The 9,138-nt window shown below is 31.4% G+C and overlaps 1 long non-coding RNA gene across 1 annotated transcript; it reads left to right on the plus strand.

The window, feature by feature from the left end:
- Window positions 1–5,653: 5,653 nt before the first annotated feature.
- On the plus strand, window positions 5,654–8,643 carry LOC124937476. Its single transcript, XR_007099365.1, has 3 exons — window positions 5,654–5,758; window positions 7,858–7,907; window positions 8,050–8,643. It is a non-coding gene; the product is annotated as an uncharacterized LOC124937476 (long non-coding RNA).
- The last annotated feature ends 495 nt before the right edge of the window (window positions 8,644–9,138 follow it).

The following is a 9,138-nucleotide window of genomic DNA, read 5'->3' on the forward strand; positions in this document are numbered from 1 at the left end:
ACACATCGACACTTGATTCCACTTCATCCGTGAATGTGTCGAGAACCGATAGATCGTCGTAGAGTTCGTAAATACTAGAGGGCAACATGCAAACATTCTCACCAAGGTACTAGCAAGAGTCAAATTTGCGGAGATGCGAGAGCTGCTCAGCGTGAAGATCTCGAACCAAATCAAGCTTACGTGATGAGATTCTGAGTCTAAGCATTGATTGTCAGCAAATTGAAAGTTATTGGTCTTTATTGTCTTTTATGCAATTAAAATTATTTAATTATTAATGAGTGAGCTTGTATGTATAAGTAGTTTAAGGTTTCTAGTTTAATTTATTCTTTTAAAAGGATTGTTTATAAATGTTGATATACAACACTTAGGATTCTTAAATTTTTTCCTTTTTAACAAAATATTATTTCCTTTCTAGTTTTTCCTTAATTTCATTTCTTCATTGTTCTTAGAATATCTAATAATCAGAAACAACAAAGTTTACTAGTAGGTGGTGAGTAGTTATAACATTCATTTACAAAAATACAAGTCAATCAAGACTCCCAACCATCTTTCTACTCAATAAAATAAAGCATTTTAACCAGCACGTTTCCGAGTTAGGTTTAGATGAAATGAAAATTAGATTTCGCGACTCGTTAATCTCTGACAATAATGATAACAAGTCGGACTTCAGGAAACTAGTTTGGGGCTCGCCTTCGTTGCATAATAGGCAAAGACCATTACTCACTACTACCACTATCAGTAGTTCAAGCTCTTTTGGCTCCGTATCCAACCGAAATGCACATTCTCAGTCTCTAGCTTGTTCGACAGCGTCCGTCGGATCATCACGAGGACGTAAAGGACACGTGAGGTCCAAATCATTCCGTTCTTCTCCATGATCTTTTCCTGTGGAAGTTTTGCCACTTCTTCATTATTGTACGATCGATGCCTCAATGAAATAGAGGAAGAATAGAGAGAATGAGTAAAGAAAAAAAACAATAGTTACAAACCAGTCAGACTAATATTATTAGATTATATCATAAATATATTTTTTAATAAATTTAAATAAAATAATGAATCATTTGAAAATTTATATTATAAAAAATGTATAAGATTATTCTATATTTAAATAATAACAATTTTTTTATTAATGTTATGTATTTTCTAATGGTTGAAGGGGAATGAAGAATAAATAAAGTTACAAAGAGTTTTGTGTAGATATAAAAAAATAATAAAAGTGTAACTCTAAAGTAATAAAAAAATAGTAGGTCAATAAATAAGAATGACATGGCTAAAATCATTTTTTTTTCATTTAGATAAATATAAACATAATTACAAGATCATGAATAAAAAAAATTTAGGTAATGAATAAATTTAACAAATTATACAATTGTAATCTTTCGATTAATTAACTATTGAGTAATGATAGAGAGAGTGACGGTGTGAAAAAACAATTTATCATGTAAAAAAAATAGAGAAAGAAAGTCATATTCAGGACAAAATGATCTCAAACATGATCATGTTTGTGACGGAATGCTCCCAAACATGACTTTCTCTCTTTAATTTTTTATATTTATAACATTCTATCTCTAACTTTTTACGTGATAAATTTTTTTTACCACCGTGACTTGTTTTTTTTACAGGTAGCTAGCTGTCAAGTAGGAGGTCGCTGCTCAGCCTGCCTGCTCCCAATGTCACTCTTCCTATATTAGGTCTTGTTCCCTTTGAGTTTTTTAAAAAAACTTATTCAAATCAATTTTCCAATCAATCACTCCTCAACAATCACATCACTCGTTTCATTAACCAAAATACTAAAATACCCTCTATTTTAAATTATTATTTTTTATTTTATTCATATATATTAATACCCTTTAATTATTTTTACTAAAATTAATCATTACTTTTTCAAAATAATCACCAATCATTACTTTAAACCCTCTCTAACTTCTTCAAAACACCAATCCGACAAGGCCTTATTCTTAACTTGAATATTGCTTACATAAAAAAAAAGATGTATATGCTAAAGAGAAGACCTAATTAATTCTATTCTATTTATTTGTCAAAGTGACATGATCTTTTATAATACTAACAAAACAGTACCAAAATCATATCATATTAAATTTTTATTAATTGTGACTTATTTTTCTAATATAGCATCAAACAATTTTACCCAAATATTTGTTTATTTTAAATGGATAATAATTAACCTAAGGGGTTTATAATTTTTTTATTGTTAATTTTAAAATATATATTTAACAAATTAAGAATACATTTAATTTGTTTTTTAAAATATTACTTTTGTATTAATTTTAACTTTGTTACAAATTAAGACTCGAGTTTTTGAATGGTTTTCTTTAGGCCCAATAATTAGAGCCCAAAAAAGCCTATTCAATGGTCCTTGACCTGTACCTGATTTAGACCGGAAACATAACCCAACTCCCCGAATATAAACCGTTCATCCTTCTTCCCGCGCACGATTGCGGTTGACGACGCTTCATCTTGTTTCAGTAACCCTTCTCTCTCCGAGAATTCTCCAGGTATAAGCAAAAACATGGCGAATGCGTCACTTTATTACTAATTTTCTTTCAATTTCTTCACATCCTCCATCAGATATTCTATTCTGATTTAGTTTTCCGCGATTGAAGACTTGAAGTCCTCAGATCTGTTTGTTTTTCCTCCTTTACTTACTATTTCCGATTTCATTTTCTGCATCAAACAAATTGATCGCTTCATTCTCGTGTATTAAACTCTGTTCCAATCAGAATGAACTGAGAAATCTTGTTCGTACAAGTTTTCCACCCTAGTGTTTGAAATCTGTGCTGTGTATTGAACTTTATGAAATGATTTGATTTCTAAAGAAACTCAAACTAGGTTGAAGCTCAAGTATCCTCTTAATTAGTTTGATTAACATAGTAAAGATCATGCAAGTTTGTTTCCTGGATTCAAAACAGATAGAAAGAGGAGACTGCTTAGTTCTTTGCGACCATTTATTTATGGATGGCGCAAAGTAGAAAGGAACCACTACAAGATAGAACCAATTAAATTACAGACGGCTATAATCTAAGACTATCGACTATCTTCATCTCATCATCCTTCATCTGTGCTCTAAATCTGGCAATAAACGCATCCGCTCTTTCATTAATTCCTTGCATTTGAGGTGATGCCAATGCTAATGACTCCCACATTTCATCTGCCTCAACTCGTACGTCTTTGTTATGACTACTCTGTCCCGGCATAACAATATCATCATTACTGGGAAAACGAAATCCATGATCAACTTTTGCAACGATATTACAAGGCTCTATGAATAGCTCATCTATGTAAACAGGTATAGATCTCTTTTGGAAATGATGGGAACGAACAATCTTGACCGCACCAGTACTACTACTACTGCTATTCCTTTTTATTGATCTTCTCTTTCTTTTTCCCTTAGCTTTAGATCTGGTGAGCTTGTGGAGGATTTTGCAGTGAATCTTGTTTGTTAGGATCTTCCATGCCTTCTTTGCTGTGGCCTTTATCCCCTTGCCTGGCTTCAACCAAGACATTTGATCGTACTCTGAGAGTGAGAAGTTCAAAGGGTGCTATGCTGCATTCATATCTGGACTGGTAAGCTATATACAACTCTATGGAGATTTCAAATAAAGGTATGTAATGGCTTTCATCCTACGCAGAGTTCTCTTACTATAAATACTAATATAATAATGCATCACTTTCTTCTGCTACAAGTTATTCTTTATTTATAAAAATATATACTTATATACTGAACTTTCATAAAATATATATTTATGTAGTTTATGTGTTTTTGATTTAATAGTTTCATCATAAGTATACATTATCATACAAAAAAATACAATTAGTTTAATAAATTCTAGCAAAGAGACTTTTATTTCATTATGACTTCAAAAAGTTTGATACATTATTTAATGAATATTTCAATTAGTTTTATAAAAAGAATGTGGCCAACTTATAACCATATTCTTAGAATTAGGGTCTTACAATATTGTTCCTGATCTTTGAACCTATCTAACATCTTTTGTTTTGTTGAAACTTTATGATAATTCTTTTATTATTACAGTTGTGTTAAAGTCGGTTTTAATAGTATAAATATTATTTATATAAAGTTTTTGAAAATGTAATTTGAAGTATTGTTTATTGAACAAAAACCCACTAAAATAGTTTAAGAAGCAAGAGTCGTGTTTAAGAGATTAAATGTTATATGTACAATTCTAAATAAGAACGTCTTAAGTTGAAGTGAGGTCATGACTTTGACATCGGGAAGTCTTTCTTAGTTTCTTCAAGTGAACAAATCATGTTTAATAAAGAGCGGGAGTAATTATCAACTCTTAGATGTAATTATTTACTTTTCTAAGCATAACTAGAGAAGAATGTTACAATTCCATTAAAATATGTTTTTGAAGGTAGGGTGTCATATTATTCTAACAACTGCTTTCTACTTTTGCCTTGTATTATTATTATTGATGTGAATACCTACTCTAAATCACAGAGTGTGAGGAGAAAGAAAAGGAACTTATTCTATCTTGCCATTTGTCTAACTGTAAGTTGGTGGAATCTGAAACCCTTACCAATGGGGCCACATTCACTTATGGTACTAATATTCCTTAACTGCTTAGAGATTAAGTTGAAGCCTTTTGTGGTTCATCACTCTCTTGTCACTGTATCCCGACCTTAATTGTTATTGATTTGTGTCCAAAATAGAAGTTATCTTTAGATTTTGTTCACAATAGAAAGTGTAAAAGAAAGCAGCATGAGTAGAATAATATTGTTGATTCTGAGTAGATGGTAAAAACATTTAGGTGACATTTAGAGTGTGTTTAGTAACATGGAAATGGAGTTGGGGTCTAATTTTAACTATTTGGATTGAGGCCTAATCAATTCTTAAATTTGGTGTACTATTTAGAATTATGAATTGGATTTAGAATTAGAATTCTAATAGAAATTAAATCAATGTAATTTTATCATTTTCAATTTCATTATTTTTAACTCGGAATTGCGATTCTAATATTTTTTTTATATGTTTCAAAACAAAATATCTTATAATTATTGTATCACTTACAACACGATTAACGCGTTGAACTGATATTTTTTTAGTTTAGGAAGTTAATATGTAGAACCGATATTAATTTTTTATAATTTAGTAAGTTCACATTTTAAATCGATATTGTTTTTTTTTTTTTTTTTTTTTTTTAATTTAGGAGTTAACATGTCGAATTGACATCTTGTTTAATTTAACTTATAAGTTGAAATATCGATAATATATATATATATATATATATATATATATATATATATATATATATATATTTTTTGAGTTTAGAAAGTTAAAATTTCAAACCTGTAAAAATTGAATTGTTAGACAATTTTTTTGACACTTGTGATATCATAATAAATTGTGTCATACTAATATTTTAATAATATAAATAATATATATTCAAGTTATTTTTATCATATCCTTTTTCAAACATAGAATTGTAATTAAATTATAATTATATAGTTTTTTAACAATTGTAATTCAATGTTATTGTAGTGGATTTAGAATTTCAATGCTAATTTTAATTCCAAGTCATCTAAAAGAATCATTGAAAATGTGTTTTTGAATCTTTCAACATATCCATTATTTGCGTTTATGTTAAGTTTTGAATATCCTTATTTTCTTTCGGGAGTTTGTATAGGGACCATGTGTTTTTTCAAGAGGGCTTAATTTTCTTCATCCACGGCGTATTTTCAATTCGGGGTGATTGAGGACCTTCGTGAATGGAGTTTGGTATGTGTACTTATCAAAGTCAATGCATGCATGATATTAATCGTAGACATTTGTTAGAGAAAAAAGTTGGATATGGGATTCATCAGGGATGTCTCACTCCTTGAAAAGATCGATTTAAGAGTATCATCTGAGGTCACTATGTTGGACTCTGAATCAGGGTTGGTGTAGTTAATGAAATTTATGAACTTGAATCTAGGTTGGTGTCATGAACATGTACTATATGTGTTACCCAAAGTTCTTCTCAAAATGTGGTGATGATGGACTTTGAGTTTGAGCTAAATGGAGAGTATCAATTGATTGTGTTTGAACTGATTATGAATATTTGATAATATTCTTCCTGATAAGACTTTGGCATATATAGGATGATGATTAAGGGTGAGGGTGAAGTTGGTGTTTCATGAAACACAGTATAATCAAATTACAAAAAATTAGTACTGGACCTTCATTTTCATCTTCCAAATGAAGAAGACACAAACTCATCCAAATCTGCTGGTCTTTTTCGAAAGTATTAACCTGCTAAGCACTATATATAAACATCCTTAGGCAAAATCCACCTGCTTCTTCTTCTTAATGCTCAATCTATGGTATCAGGTTTTTAGTCTTGTTGGAATCAGAGCTTTCTGCGGATAGTCTTCTTTCTGAACCTGGAGGTTGAACAGCTGCTGCATCCAATTCGTTGTATTTTGAAATGATTTCTCCCATTTGGTCATGAAGGTTCCAGGCTTCAAACATTATCACCTCATCATCAATGGTACTTTCATACCGTGACTGCTTGCACTTCTCTACCATCTTCACAGTTAGATCATCCTGTTCAAGAAATTTTTTAAACCTTATCTACTCATTATTCATAGAAACACAAAAAAAGGACTTTTATCTTGATAGTTTCTGGTCCTGTTGAAGAATTTAGAATACTTGTGAGTATTTCATGGCTGTTTTGAGCTATTTCAAGAACTTTCTTTTCCTCTAATGTCTGAGCAGTAGGAGCAACAACATTCTCTTGATGCATATATGACTCTAGGGAATGCAATGGTTGAGAGCTCTCCTCAATTGATGACTGGTTTTATCTCTTTGATCATCAAATTCTGATAGAGAATGATAACCGATCAACATTATTATTTATCGCAATTATGAAAAAGACATATATATGTTCAGTTAATGCCAATGATAGATATCCATCTCACTTTAAGAGTGTGCTGAAAAACAGGAAAATATTTTAGATCCTCAGTCACCCCATGTCTGAATTAGTCATAAAGCCTTGATCCTATTCCCATGATCTGTCTTAGGATTTTCAAAATCTACCATTTCCATAATACCATCCAAGAAATCTATGTTTTTTTTTCTTTCTTGTTTGGCTTGAAAGGAGATGCTTCTTAGCTATATTCATTGTACGAGTCCAATTACATGGCCATTGTCATTTACCCAAGACAGTAAAGCATTTATCACATTCGAGTGTCTGGGTATCTTTCCTATGAAACAAATTGGGATTTTATTTGTGAAAACTGCAGCTTACTAAAGATGGTGGTAAGTTGAACTCTATTACAGACACTTCGAATCCAAACATATCCTGAAGATGCAAAAAGGGAGAGAATCCAATTATTGAGGAAAGTGATTCAAAGAGCTGCCAACAAGGAAACTGAATCAAAAGGGAATAGATAAGGAATGGAACTTTTGATTCTCTCCTCCACCTCTTGAGGAAGCACCACTACTCAATAAGGGAAAAGTACTGGCAGAAGTATTAGTAAAGACCTCCTGAAGAAAACAGTTAAGTTAATGATGAAAGTAGGTCTGGTTTATTTGATTCAGTTAATAACGTGAAAGACAAGATGCAGATATATCCTACTCTTTATTAAATGTCCTGTTCGCATACCCAAATCTCATGGCGTGAAGGTTTCTCAAAACTCAAGTATTTTAGATCCATTTTCATCAAATTGTGGTATCTTTGTGTGCTTCTTGGATATTCTTTTACCTTTTCTTATTAACAAATTTTCTTTAGGTTAATCTTCTTTTCATCACCACGGTGGAGCAGTTTTTGGTTCCCTGAACTTTACACATCCCAAAAACAGTTGCTTTTTAAGTTTGAATTCTGATATCTTATTCAGGGCACTGGTTTTGCTTATTCGCCAACAAATCGAAGTTAATGAACTCAATAGTAAGTTTACTGATACTGACGTCTTCCAATTGGGTCAAATGCTATTTTATGCCTGCTTTGATTTATGTTTCCTCAATGGATTGGACATGACTGAATACAACTTGAAAGTAAAAAAGAAGCATTGTCTTCTATTGGTTTACAGCGCAAAGAGAGTCGCCTTTTCCTTAAATGGGACATGAAGCTAGCGGCTGGGGTCATAAAGTAGCATGGGTTTTGACTTTGTGGCCATTTTGTCAGCCTGAACGAATGGGATGTCTCAGATCTGAAATAGACTAACAAAGACCAATGCCATTTGCGTTTATCTTCAGTTTTGTCAGGTCAGAACTATATTTTACATTATTAAATAAATCTTTTAATCAAGAACCTGAAAAGAGATGGAAAAATTGTTTTCCTTTTAAAAATAATAATTATTGGTGGGGCTGGGAAGAATAATCACTGTTTTGCTTTTAGTTTCACTTTCTCATTCCTTTTTCTGCAAAAGAGCTATCTGTCATTCACAATGGCTCCTCCTTAGGAATTGTTTTCAAGCAATCCTGCATGTCAGAGAAGCCAATCATATATATATATATGCAATCCATGACTGTATAAACTTTTCTTCCCATGAATGGCTTTGCAGAAATCAATAGTTAATGATTAGGTTGGCTTATGTTCTGATTAAGATTATTATTACCATTGTAGTAAAGATGAGTATACTTAGCCTAGAAATGAATATATGTTTGTTAAATCTTTTCATTGTGATTTTTATGGATGAATATGTAAATACCTTCTTTTAGTGGAGGAAGATGTATATAAATATAACACAGCATGTTATTTAGGTTGAGGACAACCAGAGAAAGAAGCTTTATAATTGTCTCTGAAACTATAACAATGACAAAAGCCAGAACTATTAATAATTTTTTCCCACAATGCAAACCATTCAATAATGGGTTGGCAATTGTAGGCCATCACCTTCTGGATCTTTTGCCAAACAGTAAATGGGAATTGGCTGTGGGGGGCATTTTAATTCTACCCTGTAATTCTTTTTCAGCTTTCAAATCAACAAGGCCTAGTGTTTCATTATTATTGCCCTAATGTAGGTCCCAAATTTGGGATATTTTTAGATTCCACTAAGAAAATGTAGGTCCATAATGACAATTCTATAGTTAGTAGTTAGTCATTCATTCTTGTATGTTCTCAAATTGTTTATGAACTAATATGAATCAATGCCTAAGGGATTGAAAATGCTAGAAAC

Source organism: Impatiens glandulifera, chromosome 5 (assembly GCF_907164915.1).
Source record: "Impatiens glandulifera chromosome 5, dImpGla2.1, whole genome shotgun sequence".
Taxonomy (NCBI): domain Eukaryota; kingdom Viridiplantae; phylum Streptophyta; class Magnoliopsida; order Ericales; family Balsaminaceae; genus Impatiens; species Impatiens glandulifera.